This window comes from Callithrix jacchus, chromosome 11, assembly GCF_049354715.1.
Source record: "Callithrix jacchus isolate 240 chromosome 11, calJac240_pri, whole genome shotgun sequence".
NCBI lineage: Eukaryota > Metazoa > Chordata > Mammalia > Primates > Cebidae > Callithrix > Callithrix jacchus.
In genome coordinates this window covers 105828321-105848046 of record NC_133512.1, presented here as the reverse complement: position 1 = coordinate 105848046, position 19726 = coordinate 105828321, and the positions used below count along the sequence as shown (strand labels likewise).

The following is a 19726-nucleotide window of genomic DNA, read 5'->3' as shown; positions in this document are numbered from 1 at the left end:
GAAGAGCAAAGCATTTGTATTAGTTTGTTTTCATGCTGCTGATAAAGACATACCCAAAACTGGTAACAAAAATAAAGGTTTAATTGGACTTATAGTTCCACGTGGCTGAGGAGGCCTCAGAATCATGGAAGGAAGTAAAAGGCACTTTTTACAAGGTGGTGGCAAGAGAAAATGAGGAAGAAGCAAAAGCAGAGACCCCCCCAATAAGCCCCTCAGATCTCATGAGACTTGTTTACTATCATGAGAATAGCAGAGGAAAAACCAGGCCCCATTATTTAATTACCTCCTCCTGGGTCCCTCCCACAACATGTGGGAATTCTGGGAGACACAATTCAGGTTGAGATTTGGTGAGCCAAATCAGCAAGCCATATCAGCATCAACACTCTGTAAAGGTGTGGTCAACTCCTTCCAGGGGACAATGGTGAGTGATGTACTAATTGCAGCAACACTGGTTTCTGAAGCTCCTGAGGTGTTTTGCATGTGGTTCAACACCTTCTAGTATATGGGGGATGTGGCATCTATTACACTGTTCTCTATCTTTAGGGATTTGGTGGAAACGGTAGACCTCGAAAGACTAGTATTAAACATCCTATTACATGTGTACATTCCTACACGTGCCATTGTGTACCAATTGAGCATGGGAGAGAGGGAGAACTTATCTGGGTGGTATCTTCTTTAGGAGATAGCAGGAATGAGAATAAATATGAAAACACATGGTAAATATAAAGTGATGATGATTTCTATGCTATCCTATGCTATTTGTGTGGGACTCAAGTTGGTGGGTGGAAAAGCAGAGCATTTCAGGAAACAGAGTAAGTGAAGAGGAAGGAGAAAACCACCAAGAAAGTTGTAGGGAGGATAGAACATTTCAGAAGAACAAGTGGACAAAGAATTCAAAGAAATAATTAACATTTCAGAGAACCTCAGCAGAGAAGGGAAGCAGACATGAGCAGAAACTTGGCAACCCAGCTCCCCTGTGACCCTGATGATCAGCTGGGCATGGAACCATTTTCCTAGTCTACCTGCCCTGGATGTTACAGATGCTCGGAAACACTGTTGGTTTCCCCTCGCTGTCATGTTTCAGCTCTATTAATCCTCCACATCTCCTTTGGGAGCCACTGGACTAGAGGATGTCTAAGGTCGAGACGAGCTCTGGGAATCTACAAGGCACTCTATCATCTAAAGACAACCATTTTGTCTTATTCAAATTTCCAGCTCCACAGCCTTCCTTCAGAGTGGCAGTATCCTGAGTAGAAACTGAGACTAACGTGGAAATTAGGCTGTGTCTCTGGAAGAGTAAATAGACTCAACTTCTTAAGAATCTTAATTTGTAAGCAGAACCCAGCTGGGACTTGCCAACAGAGGATGCCAGCTTCCTGGAACCTGCTAGACACTGTGGGTCAAGGTAATGTGGTGACAGGGTTGGACCCTGGAGCATCCAGGTAAGCCCAGTGTTGCCAAGGCCAGGGGTTGAAGCTGTAAGAAGATAAAGGAACTCCCTCATGTAGTCATTCTAGAAAGCAGACTACAGAGTTGCTAAAATAAACAGAAGAGTAAAGGAAGGGCCAGGAGACCCTGTGAGCAAGGAGGAAACAGAAAGAACTACAAGGAAGAAGAGGTCTATAGGAATGGAGCTCAGCATGATGGCAGGAATGTCATCCTCAACTGTCCCAACACCGAGCAGGCCCTTGATAAACACGAATGAATGGGTGAGTGCCCCGATGAATAGAACTTACAAGATCTGTGTTTCCAATGGCTGGGGGGCATTTGGTCCCCACACCGAGGTTATTGGACATCTGCACAGGAAAGGCCTATTTTTGGTGTCCTTTCCTTTCTGAAACTAAAGTGCTTTGGAGGGGGAAAAAAAAAAAAGAATGGAGCTCAGAAAGTGCTTGGTGGACCCAGCAACCCAGCCAACCTAAGAGCCTTGGCTTCCAAAGCTTCCAAGAGGCAGACAGAAGCAGAAGCAGGGAAGACACCAACTGCCCATGCCTTCCCCCAGCTCCAGGGAACCTGGCCCAAAGAGCTGCAAAGAAGGCTGACAACTGCGGGTACATGGAAAGAATACTCAATCCATGCTTAGATATTGGAATGAAACAAGACTGCACCATTATTGTCACTGTTGACATGTAACTGAGGCGATGAAGCGGTTTTTCTGGGAAGCTTGGAATGTCAGCTCCATCACTTTAGAACTGTGCAATGTATTTTCAGCTGTTCCAACTAAAAAGTTGCTTTAAGCAGCTGTAAATTGTGTATTTTTAATCAACAGGGTTGGGGTGGAGTTTGGCAGTGAGGAGACGTGGTGTAACAGAAGAAAGTCACCCAAGGTGCCTGAGGAAAGAAACCTTCATTTGAGGTGGCCTTAGTGATGCTCTTTATATTAAGTGCTGTGTACACTGGGTAACATCCATGGGCCGGAAGAAGTCTCAGATGTGGCCTAGGAAGAACAACGAGAGAAAAAGAGAGAAGAGAGAAGCAGTCAGAGAGAAGGGAGAGGATGGGAAGGGGGAAGGGAGGGGGAGAAGGAAGCCAGAGGAGGGGAGGGGGAAGGAAAGGGAGGGGAGGGGGGAGAGGAGGAAGGCAAGGGAGGGGAGGGGGAAGGAAAGGGAGGGGAGGGGGGAGAGGAGGAAGGCAAGGGAGGGGAGGGGGGAGGAGGGAAAAGGGAAGGGGAGGGGGAAGGGGTAGAGGAAGGGAGGGGGGGAGAATCGAGGCCATAGTGATGGAGTGCAATATGACACCATTCGGTGAGGTACAAGGTCACAGCTTTTCCAGCTTTGGGAAGCTTCCCTAAAGAGAGAATGACCTCCAGGAACCCACCCTATCACCACAGGGCCCCAGGTGCCCTCTCCAGCCAGCACAGGAGTCCTCCCCAGTGGTGCGACCTCTTCTGCGCATGATCTGCCTGCTATTAGCCAGCCAGCTAGAACAGGTTGCCCAAAAAACCGCAGAGACCAATATTTGGAGGAGAATACCAGAAATAGGGGCCTATCTGGCCCCTTTGATCCTTTATGGCCGATTCCGTGGACATTGCTGCTCCTCGGGCCGGAACTTCTCTCTTGAGTCCCCCAATTACAGTCTCCAGACCCTCCACCCCGCCGGGCACTCCTGGGTCGGCCTCCCAGTCGGTCACAGTGATCGGATCCTCCTGCAGAGCAGTAGAAAGTCCAGGAGGCGGTCCTCGCTCGTGACTCCCGGAGACGAGCGGCCAGGTGTGACCAGATACCTACCAGGTGCGGCCAGGTGCCTCCAGGTGCGGCTAGGTATCTCCCAGGTGCGACCAGGTACCTCCCAGGTGTGTCCAGGCACGGCGCCGCCTCCCCTCGGGTGGGCCAGTGTATTTATTCCAAACCGAGACTGAGAGGTGACAGCTTCAAGTCTCATCGGGAAGGAAACGCCTCGCAAGCCAAGCACAAAGAGGGTTAGTTACTCATTTTTTTTCTGCAGCGGCCGCCTTTCCCCCTCCCTCCTGTTTCTCCGCTTTCGCTCCTTTCCCTCCACCATTCCTCACCCACCCCTGCCCTTCCCAGGTGGGACACGTGAGCTGGTTTGCGGGCGCGGCGGGGAGGAGGAGGGCTCCGCAGCTCCCTAGACGCTCCCCAAGGAGCACGGGTCACGTGCAGCGACCGCCCTCCGGACAACACCTGAGGCTTGATGTGTCTCTTAAAGGGCCCTTTCCTCTTTCCCGCTGCAGCTGACCTGTCTTCAGCCTCCTTGCTCACCTTTGTTTCACCTTTTCCGAGTTCTTGCCCTTGCCTTTGTCTCCCACAACCCCTTTCCTTACTGTATTGACTTTCACCATTATTTTCTCTTCCTTTTGCTCGTTTTCATGTCTTTTTATCTTCACTGTTTAGCCCAGGTCTCACCCCTGACCCCTGTTCCCATTAATCCAGCCTTTTCCCTCCTTTTCTTCTCTATTTTTTTTGAACCCCTATTCTTCAGAACCTGGCTTACTGGGGAACTAGAAAGAGATCCTAGAAATAACTCAATTTAGGACACACTTCACTGACATTAAACAGAGCACAGGTAATGTACTTAAACCTTTCTTGATGACTCAGGTGGGCAGCGTTCAGGATGAGCTGCGGTGGGAGGAACTTCATGGATTGACTACACTTTGAGGTCAGCATGGTTGGGCTCTCAAATTGCAGAATCAGCAGCTTTATCATTTTGATTCACCAGCAGCAATCACACATTGCAGAGTCACACTATACATTCCTTTTTTTTTTTTTTTTTTTAGACGGAGTTTCGCTCTTGTTACCCAGGCTGCAGTGCAATGGCGCGATCTCAGCTCACTGCAACTTCCGCCTCCTGGGTTCAGGCAATTCTCCTGCCTCAGCCTCCTGAGTAGCTAGGATTACAGGCACATGCCACCATGCCCAGCTAATTTTTTGTATTTTTAGTAGAGATGGGGTTTCACCATGTTGACCAGGATGGTCTCAATCTCTTGACGTCGTGATCCACCCGCCTCGGCCTCCCAAAGTGCTGGGATTACAGGCTTGAGCCACCACACCCGGCCTCACACTATAACATTCTTAAGAGAACAAAGACAAAACTAGAGTGCCAGTGTAGTGATTTATTAGGGGGATAAACTGTTAGTGGTAGAGACGGGCTAGACGCTCACCAATCTTGTTTCTACTGCCTCGGCACAAAGGGAGACTATATCCTCCAGCCTTACTTGCAGTTAAGTGAAACAATGTGAGTGAGTTCTACCTAAGGGAATGCGGACAGAAGTGATATATGCCACTTGCAGATATAGCCAAAAAGTGTTCCAAGTGCTGGAAGTGAAGGACTTCCAGAACAGAAGGATCCTGGATCCAGGAGTCACCACATGGAAGAGAGCCACCAGGCGAGATTGACTCACATTGGACTATCATGTGGACAAGAAATAAAATTGTATTGTGTTAAGACACTGAGCTTTAGAGATTGTTTATAAGTTAGCATTAGTATATCTTTACAGGGGAAAAAATAACTTGTTTCCACTGTTCCAAATACCCATTTTCCATATCAAGATACATAAGAAACCTTGCTGTCAGAGGCTTGCTTGGTGAGCATGAACTAGAGCAAAGCCCTGAGAGTTAGTTTATTTAACTGCAATACAACTTACGCAAGAGTTTTTGCTTTAGCTTAGGATACTGGAAGTAGGTTGATGATGCAAGTTAGGTGCGAGGGGCATTAAAATGCTCATTTTTGAAACATAGGGTATCATCTCCCTGTTCATCTTTCAATTTAGGAGGAAAGACGAGCATGAGAACCCAGAAGAAATTGTACCTACTCAGAAGTGGGGAGTGAGGATGGAAGTGCCCAGATTCAAAGGCACCATGAAGTGTCATGCCAAGATAGAAAAGACTTTGGGCTGGCCAAAAGAAAATTGGCCAAATTTACGGATGAGGTAGGTGTTAGTTAAGTTCCAGGCACACATATGGTTTACCATCTAGTCAACATCTCCATGTGGATGCCTAATCAGTGTTAACAGAAAAACTTTTGACAAATTAAATTGAACAGAGTTTATTTGAGCAAAGAATGATTCATGACTTGGGCAGCACTCAGAACCAGAAGAGGTGCCCTGCAAAGTGGGCAGTGAGTACTTACAGACAGAAAATGGAAGTGGAGTACAGAAATAGCTCGATTGGTTACAGCTAGGTGTTTGCCTTATTTGGACATGATCTGATCAGTTGGCTGCCTGTAATTAACCAAAGTTCAGCTGGTGAGATCCGGGCTACCTATTACAAAATATATACTTCTAAATTAGGTCTTCAGTTTGTTTACTTACTGAGTTGCTTGCAATTTGCTACATAGTGAGTCAAAGTAGAGAAACAGCCTCAGGCAAATGGCCTCCTGCTTATTTAATTTAACACAGGCTTTCCGAATCTAGCAAGCCCAAAACTTCCTCCTGATGCCCCGCCCATCTCAATAAACATTTATTCTATTTTTCCACTTTCTTAGGTTAGAAACCATAAAGCTTGTCTTAACTCATCTTGGTTTCTCATGCTGCACATTCAGTCCATTAGCAAGTTCTGTGTGCCCTACCTGCAAAATATGTCCAGATATCAGCTACCTCTTTCCATCAGGCTGTGCCACCCTGTGCCACCTTGTTCCAAGCTAAAAACTTCTTTATGGTAGTGCAAAGGTTTCCGAATTGCCCTCCTGCTTCCAGCCTTGCTTCCCTACTTTCTATTTGCAGTCATAACATTTTTATTTTAAAATGGAAATCAGATTACATTAGTCAAACTCTCCAAATGATTGCAATCTTACCAAAAAATGAAATCCCAAGTTCTGATAGTAGTCTGCATGATCTGGGCCCCTGCTTCATGAGAAGAGGAACATAGTCTGTTTGTTCTGTTTTGTTTACTGCTGTTCCCAGCGAGAATGCTGCCTGACACACATTAGGTATATAGTAAATATTTCTTGGATGATGGACTTACAGGTAGAGACTAAGAAGAAAAGAAAAGGGAAAGAAAAATATTTGAGGCCATAGTTACAAACATACACAGCATGTATTTAATGACCTTTGAGGGTGATAGCTCAAATGCTACAAATGGGAATGTCACAACCATATAAGGAAGAACTTGGAACACACTTAATTTCCTAATTTTTATGCAATACATGAAGCTTTCCCCATGAAAATGAGGAAGAGGGTTAATTCCACAAGCATCTTGGTTTCTTGACTTTTTCATAAAAAGTATTTTATTTTATGGAGACAAGAGTCTTTCTCTGTGGCCCAAGCTGGAGTGCAGTGGCATGATCTCCACTCACTGCAACCTCTGCCTCCTGGGTTCAAGCAATTCTTGTGTCTAAGCCTACTGAGTAGCTGGGACTATGGGCGCAAACCACCACGCCCAGCTAATTTTTTGTATTTTTAGTAGAGACAGCGTTTCACCATGTTGGCCAGGCTGATCTCAAATCCCTGACCTCTGGTGATCCACCAGCCTTGGCCTCCCAAAGTGCTGGGATTATAAGCATAAGCCTCCATGCCTGGCCTTATAAAAAGTATTTTAAATCCTCATTTATAAAATAATTCATAAATTATTTCAATTTAGAAAGTTCTATCTAAAAAGTAGGAGATCTACACCACTATGTAGCTTAATGTGCACATGTCAAGGACATTGTCTATTCAGATACTGTGTTTCTTTTGACAGATGCAACATTGCAGGTGGATGATAATGAATAAGCATAACCAAAAACATGGAAAGTCACTCTCAGTCCGTTCTATTGGATTTGAGAAGTCCCCCCGAGCTTATTTCCTCATTGTCTTTTGTTTTCCTTGTGGGTAGTGATCTGGGTCTCACCTCTGCTGTATGTCATCCTTCAGGTTCTAGCTTAAATGTCTCCTCTCAGAGAAACCATCCCTGACCACCATCTAAAGTAGGCAGCCTCTACCTGTTAATTCTCCTTCATAGAGCCCTCTCATTTTCCTTTGTGGCACTTATCAGTGATCTGTAATCACATATTGATTTCTTGCTGTTTATTCAATGTTACCTATCTTCCCAGAGTGTGAGCTCCTTGAGGTCAGGACCATGTCTGTTTTGTCACAATGGGATGGCTAGTGCTTGGCTTAAGTAGACACTCCATAGTAGACACTGCATGGGTATTCAATGTATACAAGAGTGAAAGAGTGAATGAAGGAAGGTGGGCCTGGGCTAGGGAGCTGGGCGACCAGTGTCAAGTTTAGGCCATCAGCCCTGCTCAGGACAAATGTCCGACTCCTGCTCCGAGCCCTCCTCCCAGTCTGGCTCTGTGCTTCCCATAGCTGTTGATCATCTCACTGACAGGCAGGCTCAGCCAAGAAAGTGGAAAGAGGAAAAGAAAAATGAGGCACAGGAGGGTAGAATGGAAAATCTAGGCTCTTTTAGCAGCCACTCTTCCTTATTTCTTGCTAGAGTATTGGCACCTTTAAAAGCCTTGGCTGTCCTCCCCAACCTCCCCACTCAATCACAAACCACAGCACCTAGAAAAAAAGTAAAGGCAAAAATCAATGTGCTAAATCTCAGTTGGGCCCAGTAGCAACTCCCTGCAGCTTCCCTCTGCAAGCTGTGGAACTGAGCCCTCCAGCTCTCTCTCTGAACTTGACTCCAGAGGTGTGGGACTTGCATGCTAAAAATATGCCCTTTCTCCTTCTGCAGCCCATCCCCAACCTACTGAAAACCAAGGAGAAAGCCTCTGAGACTCTCCCCCTTACCCTCCATTCATAGCTCAGATTGTCCACTGATTTCATCTGCCCTCTCCTGCTGTCCACTCTCTGCTCCTTTTCCTCTCAGCCCTCGTTCGGTCTCTGCCCCACTTACCCAGCTAATGGCCTATAAAGTTTTCCATTCAGAATTTCCCTCTTTACCCTCTCTTAGATGTGTAGAGAATGAAAGGGAAAGAGGGTTGTTATCTGGGTGCAGAGGGTTGAATTGGGAAGAGAATCATATTTTTATTATTAAAATATTAAAATGATACATTTTCATTTCTCCCACACCCACCTTTTTTTGAGCCAGAGTCTTGCTCTGTTGCCCAGGCTGGAGTGCAGTGGCATGATCTTGACTCACCACAACCTCTGCTTCCGGGGTTCAAACAATTCTCATGCCTCAGCCTCCTGAGTTGTTGGGATTACAGGTGTGCACTACCACTCCCAGCTAATTTTTTTGTATTTTTAGTAGACAGAGAGTTTTTCAATCTTGCCCAGGCTGGTCTTGAAATCCTGGCCTCAAGTGATCCACCTACCTTGACCTCCCAAAGTGCTGCAATTACAGGCTTGAGCCACCACACCTGGCCCATTTCTGCCTTAACCCATATTCTTTTCAGCTCTTTCCTCCAAGTTTGAGCCATGGAGACTAGTGTCCCAGGGAAGGAGAAGGCGAGAGCCATGGAGAACTAAGAGATGACCAAGCACCTTTTGGTGTTAAATCTCACTTACCTGACCACTTAATCAGGAGCTTTCTCTTGAGAGCTAGGCTTTGTGGATAGAGAACAGGGATTTCTAAATTCTAGATCTTCTCCTTTAACCCACTGAGAGCCCTGCCTGGCTGGATAGTGGGGTGAATTTTAGAAAAGGAAGATCCGTGTCAGAGAGAAGACCCATCTCCTTGAATACTAGATTGAAGCATATGAGGAGTAAGAAGAGACAGAGCAGGGACAAGAGATCACATAGATTCTAATTCCTAGGGACAGACACTCAGGGGTGTGTGTGTGTGTGTGTGTGTATGTTGTGTATGTGTGCATACATTCTCATGTGCAAGTGTGCATGCTTGCTCATAGGTGAAGAACAGGAGAGAGAGGTGGGGAATCTGCAAATTAAAGTGAAGGGTGGGCTTGTGTCACATGTACCTGGGCATACCTTAGAGGAAACTCCCAGTTCCCAACTAAAGTCCCACCTCTCCAGGGTGAAAAGACGCAGTCATAAGGCATCCGCTGAGGAAGTAGCTGGATGAGGAAGCCTGGAGCAGCATTCCCAGCTCTCCACGGCTGGCTCAGGAAGAACAGAGGGCTCAGATGATCTTACCAGGCCCAGAGAGGAAGCTGAGAGGGCTGGGAGCCCACAGAGGCTTGTGGTCAGGAAAAAGGGACTGTTAAGGGCAGAGACTTTGAGACCAGGGCCAATCACCAGGCCCTGCCACACTTCTCAGTCCTTTCTGCTGATGATCCTTTATTCCTTTATATTCTTTATTCTTTGTATCTAAACTCTGGACTTCCTAACTCCCTCTCTTAGTGATATAATCCAGTGTCACAGCTTTAAACACTGCCCGTGCTCTACAAATCTCACGTGCATGTCTCCAGTCCTAGCTCTTCCTTGAATACCAGATTGTTAAAGCCAGTTCCTTCCTCACCATTTCCACTTACAAAATAAAAGTATCCACCGGGCATGGTAAAACATGCCTGTAATCCCAGCACTTTGGGAGGCAGAGGGAGGTGGATCACCTGAGATCAGGAGTTTGAGACCAGCCTGACCAACACGGTGAAACTCTGTCTCTACTAAAAATACAAAAATTAGCCAGGCGTGGTGGTACACACCTGTAGTTCCAGCTACTCAGGAGGCTGAGACAGGAGAATGGGTTGAACCTGGGAAGCAGTGGTTGTAGTGAGCTGAGATCACGCCACTGCACTCCAGCCTGGGTGACAGAGAGACACTCGAAAGGAAGGAAGGAGAGAAGAAGGAAGGAAGGAGGGAGGGAGGGAAGAAAGGAAGAAAGGAAGGAAAGAAGGAAGGAAGGAAGGGAGCCAAAACTGAGCTGGGTACAATGGCTCATGCCTGCAATCACAGCACTTTGGGAGGCTGAGACTGGTGGATCCTCTGATGTCAGGAGTTAGAGACCCGCCTGGCTAACATGGTGAAACCCATCTTTATTAAAAATATAAAAATTAGCCAGGCATGGTGGCACATGGTGGCACTTTGGGAGGCCAAGGTAGGTGGATCACTTGAGGCCAGGATTTCAAGACCAGCCTGGGCAAGATTGCAAAACTCTCTGTCTATAGAGATTTTTTTTGTAAAAATACAAAAAATTAGCTGGGAGTGGTAGTGCACACCTGTAATCCCATGCCTGTAGTTCCAGCTACTCAGGAGACTGGGGCAGAGGTTGCAGTGAGCCGAGATCGTGCCACTGATCTCCAGCCTGGGTGACAGGGGGGGACTCTGTCTTGAAAAAAAAAATAGTATCCAAAACTGAACTCCTTGACTTCTTCTTCCCCTGGAAAACTGAGTGGGCCAGGCTTGGAGCTAGCTGTCAGAATGGTGATGTCTAGATAGGCCCTAGCAAACAAAAGGAGATGTGACTTCTCAGAACTCACTTGTTTCCATCCTTTGGAACCATTTCTCAGAAAAATTGCTCCAAGAAAGGCGTGAGTAACCATCCTACGGATTGAAAAGGGTCAAGAAACCACTGGTTGCTATACTTAAAAGGAACGAAGGGTCCATCTGAACTCTTGCTGGCAAGGAATCCATGTCCTGATTTGCGTATATGGAATGGGTAGGGATCTCAGCCAACAAGAGCTTTATTTCTCGTTGTGAGAGGGATGTCTACATATGACTGTTCTGACACACTGTCACTGTCACCTGTCTTCTTCTACAGTTAAGGCACTGCTCTTTAACCCACAAATGCAGATTGCACACCAAGCCCGTTCCTGTCCTCTGTGGCAGGACACTGCCTTCAGGGAGTCACTGTTTTAAATCTGAGCTACCCTTATGCTTTCTTATGGATGTGTGAACTGCACAGGCTGAGCTGCTCCCACAAATCCTTGCTAAGGGCAGCAGTATGAGGTGATTCCTGTAGTATTGATCTATGACTGACTCACAGATTACCCAAACCTAGCCATTTAAAACAAAGTATCAATTACCTCACAGTTGCTATGGGTTAGGAATCTGAGTTGGTTTAGCTGGTGCTTCTGGGTCAAGGTCTCTGGCCAGGGCTGCAGTCTTATCTGAAGGCTCAAAGGGAGAAGAGCTGCTTCACAGTCCACTCAAGTGGCTGTTAGCAGGCCTCCAAAGATCTGCTTCCAAACATATTCATGTGGGCTGCCTCTATGACATGACAGCTGAAGCCCCAGAAAGCGTAATCAGAAAGAGAGCAAGAGGCAGGCATGGTGGCTCATGTCTCTAATCCCAGCACTTTGGGAGGCTGAGGCAGGCAGATCACTGGAGGCCAGGAGTTCAAAACCACCCTGGCCAATATGGCAAAACCCTGTCTCTACTAAATATACATATATATATATATATTTCATCTGGGTGTGGTGGTGCAGACCTGTAGTCCCAGTTGCTTGGGAGGCTGAGGCACAAGAGTCACTTGAACCCAGGAGGTAGAGGTTGCAGTGAGCTGAGATCACACCACTCACTCCATCCAGGCTGGGTGACAGAATGAGACTCTGTCTCAAAAAAAACAAAACAAAACAAAACAAAAAAACGCCAGGCATGGTGGGGGCTCATGCCTGTAATCCCAGAACTTTGGGAGGCCAAGGTGGGCAGATCACCTGAGGTCAGGAGTTCAAGACCAGGCTGACCAACATGGAGAAACCCCATCTGTACTAAAAATAGAAAATTAGCTGGGTATGTTGGCACATGCCTGTAATCCCAGCTACTTGGGAGGCTGAGGCAGGAGAATCGCTTGAACCCAGGAGATGGAGGTTGCAGTGAGCTGAGATTATACCATTGCACTACAGTCTGGGCAACAGGAGCAAAACTCAGTATCCAAAAAAAAAAAAAAAAAAGAGAGAGAGCAAGAGAAAGTAAGATGCAAGCCAGAGTCATTTATAACCTAATCTTGGAAGTGGCATACCATCACTGAAGCAAGTCAAAAATTTCCCATTCATACTCAAGGGAAAGGATTGTATAAGGGTGTGAATACTAGGAGCTAGGGTCCACTGGGGCCATCATAGAGGCTGCCTACCATATTTCCTTAATCCCAAATTTCCTCCCTGCTACCACATGGATGCTGCTTCCTGCGCCACAGCTGATTGGACCAGGAGCAGGTTCCTGACTCAGGCACATCCAACCCACAAGCTGACCAGATGTGTCTTGGTAAGAGTTAGCTAAGCCCAACAGAGGTGATAATTATGAAGTCCAACCAATTACCTTCTCTTTCTATGTTCAATTCGATCTGAAGATGCAGCAGATGGGAACAGTGTCACTGAACCCTATCAATGGCAGAGCACAAGAACATGAATTTCTGCTGCTGGGGAGGCAGTGAAATGAATCCTGACCCACTGTTGGTGCTAGACTTCAAGAGGGTAAGCTGTGCTACCTTTTTACCCTTTGAAACCTGCTCATTCTGCCTTTCATAAGTTCCCAGAAGTTATTATTGTCTGGCTAAGAGATTCATGTTTTACTTATTTTCCCATAAAGAAACCGTCTCTTGCCACTCATGCCCTAAGGAAGACTATGCCCTGCCATCAGAGGAGTCTAAGACCATGGGAGCCATCAGGTGGTCTACCACAAACATGGCCAGGTCAATAAATGCATGGGTGCTCACAGCAAGAAAAGATCTGTCAATCAACAGGTATTTTTGAAAATAGCCACCATTTATGGAGGGTACTTATCTCAGTGCTTTACCTGAATTATTTTATTTAGTGCTCACAATTACCCTGTAACCTCTGCCTTATTATCTCTGTTTTACCAATAAAAACAGAGCCTTGCCCAAGTTCAAAGGGTGGATAAGGAGCAGAGTCAAGATACAGGTCTAAGTCTTTCTAATTCTGGAGCCTATTACAGTAAACCACCTTTCCAGAAACTTCCAGTTCCACGTGTGTCTCCATCATCAGGTGTGACCTTAGATATGTGTGTAGTAAATAAGTTAACATTGCCTAAAGAGAGGTCTGGACTTTGTGCTCAGGTCTTAAGAGGCGTTGTCTAAGCCCTTGCAATGTCATGCCTAATAAAAGCTTTCCTGGGGGCTTTGGGCCACACCAGAAAGACTAATACTGTGATGTATGTTGGGATCTTTGAGTCATGTGGTATCAGCTTAACTTCTAGAGGGGCTGGGGGCCTAGGCCAGCCACATGGGCAGTGACCATGTTTCTGCGATAGAGCCCAATACAGGCTCTGGAGACTTCCTTGGTTGGCAATACTCCATGTGTATTTTCAAACATTACTGAGAAAGTAATGCTGGGTACACCTCCCTGGGAGAAGATAACTGGAAGCTCTGTGTTTGGAACTTTCCTGGATTCTGCCCCATGCATTTCTTCCCTTAGCTGTTTCTATTCTGTTTTCTTTCGCTGTAATACACTATAACTCTGAGTAGAACAACTTTCAGTGATGCTGTGAGTCCTTCTAGTAATATCAAACCCGAAAGTGGTTTGGGAAATCCCTGAACTTGCAATTAGTGTCAGAGTCGGGGCAATTTTGTGATCTGTTCTCTGGCTTTGTAATGTGTCTCTTAGGCTTTCAGCCTGAGTTTCCTCATCCATGACACTGGACAAGATGGCAATAATTGCTTTACTTATGTGGAGCTGGAGACAGTGTGGATAACAAGCTCTGGAGTTGTGCAGTGCACATCCTGAGAAACCCTATGTGGCAGCCCTGGCTATCTTGTAAGTGGTTGTAAGGACTGAATCTTTTTGACATTTATTGAGCACCCACTCTGGAGATCCATAGAGAAGTAAGACACGACTCTTGTCCTCAAGGGCTTATCTTACAGGGATGAGACCAATAGGAAAGAAACATTGGATAAGAAACAGTGCCACAATCCTGTTGTTTTTTAAAAATCTTATTGAAGCCTTACGAAGATGCAAAATGTACACACATTTGCTTGTACGGCTCAATGAATGCTCATGAAGTGAACACATCCATGTAACCACCCAGGTCAAGAAGCAGCATGACCCAGAAGCATCCTAAAGCCCTAGTTCTCTTCCTGATCACCTTTCTTCTTCCTCTCCGCACGAAGCCACTACCTTAACTTCTAGCAGCGGGCTTGCATGTTTTTCAACTTTACATAAGTGGAGTACTACCATATGTATTCTTTCTGTGTCTGGCTTCTTGCTTAATGTTATGTTGGTGAGATCCATTCAAGCTGGAGCTGGAAGCTGTGACTCATTTATTTCACTGCTGTAAAGAATTCTGTTTTATGAACATACACCACAATATACAATATATAAAAATCTATTCTAGCCCTGATGTACATTTGGGCTTTTTCTACCTTTTGGCCAAGAAAAATTATACAGTGCTGAGCAACCTTAGAGGTGTCTTTTGAAACACGTGTGTATGCATTTCTGTTGGCTACTGTGGTAGGCAAAGTAACGATCCCTCAATGATGTCTGCGTCCTAATCCCTAGAACCTGAGAATAGTCTACATTTCATGGCAGAGGGAATGGAGGTAGAAACTGGAAGTCAATTTGTTAATAACTGACAGTAGAGTAGGAAAATTACTCTGGATTATCCAGGCAGGCTCAGGGTAACTCAAAGATCCTTAAATGTAGAAGAGGGAGATAGAAGAGGAGGTCACAGTGACATAATGTGAGAACTCCCCTCTTGCTAGCTTTGGGACCATCAGATAGGGACTGTGAGTGGGCCTCTAGGCACTGAAATGGTCAAGGAAATGGACTCGTTCATAGAGTTTCCAGAAGGAACACACCTTTCCTGACACCTTGATTTTAAGTCAGGAAATCCTCTTCCCACTTCTGAGCTGCAGAACTGTAGGGTAATAAACTGGTATTCTTTTAAGCCACTAAGTTTGTGGTAATGTGTTATGGCAGTGATAGGAAATTAATACAACTATATTCTGACAAGTAGGGTAACTGAGTATGTACATGTTCATCTCTTATAGAGATTGTCAAGCAATTTTCGATTGTGGTTGTACCAATTATACTCCTACCCAGAATCTATGAGTGTTCTCATGGCTCCACGCCCTCATCAATGCTTGATGGCATCAGTCTTTTTAATTATAGCCATTCTGTTATGATATCTCATTTCTATTTCTGTATGTGTTCCTCTAATTATGAAGGCAGTGGAATAACTTTTCATGTAATTATTGGACATTTGGCTCTCCTCCTTCGTGAAGTGCTCATCAGATCTCTTGCCACATGTGATATTAGGATAGAGTAAGATATATTTGGCCTTCATCCTCAGTTCCTGCCACAGAGCTCCTGAAACTCTTATAATTTCCTTTTGGTAAAATGTTTAATTAACTGATCTTCTCTGATATCTTTTTGTAGGGAGCATCTTTTATTCTAATATTTGGTCTTTGGCCCCAGTTCCTGACACAGTGCTCCTAAATTCCTTGAAATTTTCTAGGTGATAGGAGTGTCTTTTGTCAAATTACCTGACTCTTGGTGGACCCCTGGATGGGAGCTGGTCACGAGAAGTGTATGATACTGCCATGGCTAGAAGCTCGGAACTTTCAACCCTATGCCCGATCCTCCAAAAAGGGAAAAGGACCTGGAGATTGAGTTAATAATTGATTATTGCCTCTGTGGTGAAACCTCCATAAAAATCACTGACATATGGAGTTCAAAGAGCTTCTAGGTTGGTGAATATATCCGCATGCTTGGAAGGTGGTGTACCCCAACTCTAAGGGGACAACCCCTGCACTTAGAACCCTTCCCCACCTCACCCTATGTACCTCTTCTTCTGCTCCTCTGTCTCCTTTATTATATGGTAAACCAACAAACATCAGTGTTTCCCTGAGTTCTGTGAGCTGTTTTAGCAAATTGTCAAACCTGAGGGGAATTGTGGGAACCTCTGATTTGTAGCCAAGTCAGCCAGAAGTGTGGGTAACCTGGGGACCCACCACTTGTGATTGGTGTGTGAATGGAGGGCAGTCTTGTGGGCTGAGCCCTTAATGTGAGGGGTCTGCGCGAACTCCAGGTAGGCAGTATCAGAATTGCTGGGTATGGGAATCCCACACATTTGGTGTCAGAAGTGTTGAACATAGAAGGAAAGACAGTTTTTTCTAAGTACTGTGCTGTACCTGTTTCCCATTGTGATAAAAGAGGAATAGAATTTAAAACATAGCTCTCTATTCATAAAGCCACTCTGCATCCTCAAGTAACAAAATTAGGATTTTCTTTAATATTTTATGAGGTTTTTTTTTCTTTTCTTACTTGTCTTTAAAATAGTATTGCAAACAGAAGCAGAGTCTAGTCTGACTATCACAGTATGCCTATTTTAGAGGGCTACAACGTAAACCCACATCACACACACACACACACACACACACACACACACACACACACACACAGAGTTGCAAACATATATGGGATAGTAGAAAGAAATATGAAACAACTATTAAAGCCACTAATAAATACGTTTAAAACAGTAGTCATAAACACTAACAGACCATTAGGATATTATTTATAGATTAATAATCTCTGCATGAGACTATTTCATTCAGAGGCTCTGTGATGAGAATATTAGGGCTGGCCTGGGTATTGAATGATGAGACTGATATATGATTTTCTTCAGCTGATATAACTTCTAAAATAAATCATTCATACAGTTGGTGACTCATACAATCCATTTTAGTATGCTCAGCTACTTGTTAGGAGATTTTTATTTAATTTAAGCATTTTCATTATTGTGGATTTTTATTGTGTGTTCTTTAGTTTTAAGTCCTGGGCAATTGCTATAATAAGGTTACTAGTCAGAGACTGCAGATAAAGAACAGCAATTCAACAATTAAAAGGCAACCAAGAATGCAATCTGTCGAGTAGCAAAAAAAATTAGATCTGAAACTGCATGAAGATGGACTGAAGGCCAAAACTATTAATGCAAAATATGCTTATTTCCAGTGGTAAACCAATATGTGCTGGGCTCCTGTGTTACATGGGGGTTTCATAAGAGAATCAGAGCACCAGTATCTCCTCCCAGAATTCCCTTTTTAATACTTTCAAGATTTATTATAACAGGCAATCCTTTCCTCTTCCTCTTTGCTTCCTCCCTTTACAATTCTTTTCTTTTCTTTCTTTCTTTTTTTTTTTTTTTTTTGAGACACAGTCTCACTCTGTCACCCAGGATAAAGTGCAGTGACACAATCTTGGCTCACTGCAACCTCTGCCTCCTGATTGCAAGTGATTCTCCTGCCTCGCCCTCCTGAGTAGCTGGGATTACAGGCATGCACCAACACGCCCAGCTATTTTTTTTTTTGAGACGGAGTTTCGCTCTTGTTACCCAGGCTGGAGTGCAATGGCGCGATCTCAGCTCACTGCAACCTCTGCCTCCTGGCTTCAGGCAATTCTCCTGCCTCAGCCTCCCGAGTAGTTGGGATTACAGGCACACGCCACCATGCCCAGCTAATTTTTTGTATTTTTAGTAGAGACGGGGTTTCACCATGTTGACTAGGATGGTCTCAATCTCTTGACCTCGTGATCCACCCGCCTCGGCCTCCCAAAGTGCTGGGATTACAGGTGTGAGCCACCGCGCCCGGCCTACAATTCCTCTTTCTATGTGTCTTTCCATGCTCAGAAAAAGTAAGTCTTTTGAGGACAAGGACTTAGTCTTTTTCGTCTTTGCGTATCTTTCTAAATATCTTTGGAAACTGTCTGTTCACCTCTGCTTCCCTCACCCTCGTTCAACCCACAGTTTTTCACATTGCCTCCTGTGGACCCCCCCGTCATTCTACTCCTCGCCATCCCACTGCAACCCATCTTAGAAAGTCTCCACCCAGCAGCCAGATTGATCTTATGCAAATTTGATGGAATCATTCCTGTACTCTCATTACTCCAAGCTGTTCCGCATCTCCTGAAGGCCTTGCCTGGGCTGCTTCCAGCCTGCCTCATCGGCCTCTTCTAGAGTCTTTCTCCTTCTTGCGTTGAGTTCTACCTTTCAGACCCTAGAACACCCTGTGCTCCTTTCCGCCTCAGGGCCCTTGCACACACTGCTCCTCCGAGTCTGGACGGCTTTCTACCTGATACCAGTCCTTTGGGTCTCACCTTAAACATCAATTCCCCAGTCTGGCCCTTCAATAAACCCAGTCTCAGTCATGTGGTGTTAACATTTGTTCTCAGAGCAAACAACCCTTATTTGTCCTTTCCAGGACTTACCACAATTGTGAAATTTTTACTGTATAATTCAATAATTCATTCATTCCTTCAACTTTCTTGACCACTTAATATGTGCCCAACATCAAATATATACTGATGAACAAGTCAGACAGGGTCCCTGCCCCCAAAGAGCTTATAGTCTGGGCAGGATGGGGCATGGGGGATGATACTAAACATGAAACTTATACATGAATATATATTGCAAATTATAGTAAGTGCTTAAAGGAAAGAACAGAGTTCCGTGAGAGACAAGTGGAGGAGCCCCTACTGTAGACTAAGGAGTTAGTTAGGAAAGGCGTCTCCAAGGAGATGAGTTTTAAGTTAAAACCCGAGGCAGAGAAGGAGCCAGCCATGAAGACGCTTTCACGCACACTGTTCCCTCTGCCAGGACAGGGAATTCGGTGGGAAAGAGTTTGGCATGTCTGAAAAGAAGGAACGAAGCCAGGATGATTGGAATACAGTAAGCGACAGAGAGAGTAACCCGTGGCACAGTGGGAAAGTAGGCAGCGGCTAGATTGCACAGGGGCTTGTGGCTGTGGTAAGGATTTAGGAGACTATTGTAAGGGCATTGGGAAGACGTTTTAAGGATTTTAAGCAGGGTAGCTAAGATTGAACGCTCTTAAGTGGAGAAAAGACTGTTGGAAGCAAATGTGAAGGCAGGGATGGCAACTGGGCTCTTTCCAAAAACTTCCAGGAGGGAAGTGTAATCCCTTGGACTAGCATGGTGGTGATGGAAATGGGATAAACTGGTTAGGGAGGAAAATCCAGAGTTTAGTTTTGAACATGTTTTTTGAGATGTCTGTGAGACCTCCAAGTAGACATGTTCAGCAGCCCGTTATCCAAGATGGAGTGAAAGATGAGGTGTCGGCTAGAGATTTAGTAGAATATCATCTGACCTCAGGGTTAATTTGTAAAGTCAGCATGTAAAGTCAAAGCATAAACAATTAAAAATCATCCTTCAGCCGAGCGCGGTGGCTCACACCCATAATACCAGCACTTTGGGAGGCCGAGGCGGGTGGATCACGAGGTCAAGAGGTGGAGACCATCCTGGTCAACATGGTGAAACCCCGTCTCTACTAAAAAATACAAAAATTAGCTGGGCATGGTGGCACTTGCCTGTAGTCCCAGCTACTTGGGAGGCTGAGGCAGGAGAATTGCTTGAACACAGGAGGCGGAGGTTGCGGTGAGCCAAGATTGTGCCATTGCACTCCAGCCTGGGTAACAAGAGCGAAACTCCGTCTCAAAAAGAAAAAAAAAAAAAATCATCCTTCAAAAGCCCTTAGAGCTG

General features: G+C 45.3%; 1 protein-coding gene and 1 long non-coding RNA gene across 4 annotated transcripts in view; one reads left to right on the top strand and one right to left on the bottom strand.

Annotated features, from left to right (window-relative positions):
• Nucleotides 1–60: 60 nt before the first annotated feature.
• On the bottom strand, nucleotides 61–3614 carry LOC128928452 (uncharacterized). The gene is made up of 3 exons (XR_013524202.1): nucleotides 3228–3614; nucleotides 2973–3145; nucleotides 61–2437 (listed from the first exon to the last, which is right to left on the bottom strand). It is a non-coding gene; the product is annotated as an uncharacterized LOC128928452 (long non-coding RNA).
• Nucleotides 3185–19726, top strand: part of AGK (acylglycerol kinase) — a 148235-nt gene continuing 131693 nt past the window's right edge. For 2 of the 3 annotated variants that reach the window (XR_013524200.1, XM_035254575.3), the window contains exons 1-2: nucleotides 3185–3418; nucleotides 12570–12693. The gene's annotated coding sequence lies outside the window, so the exon portion shown is untranslated. Of the gene's footprint in view, nucleotides 3419–5227; nucleotides 5387–12569; nucleotides 12694–19726 lie in introns of all 3 variants that reach the window. The other variant, XM_078343616.1, reaches the window with a different exon arrangement.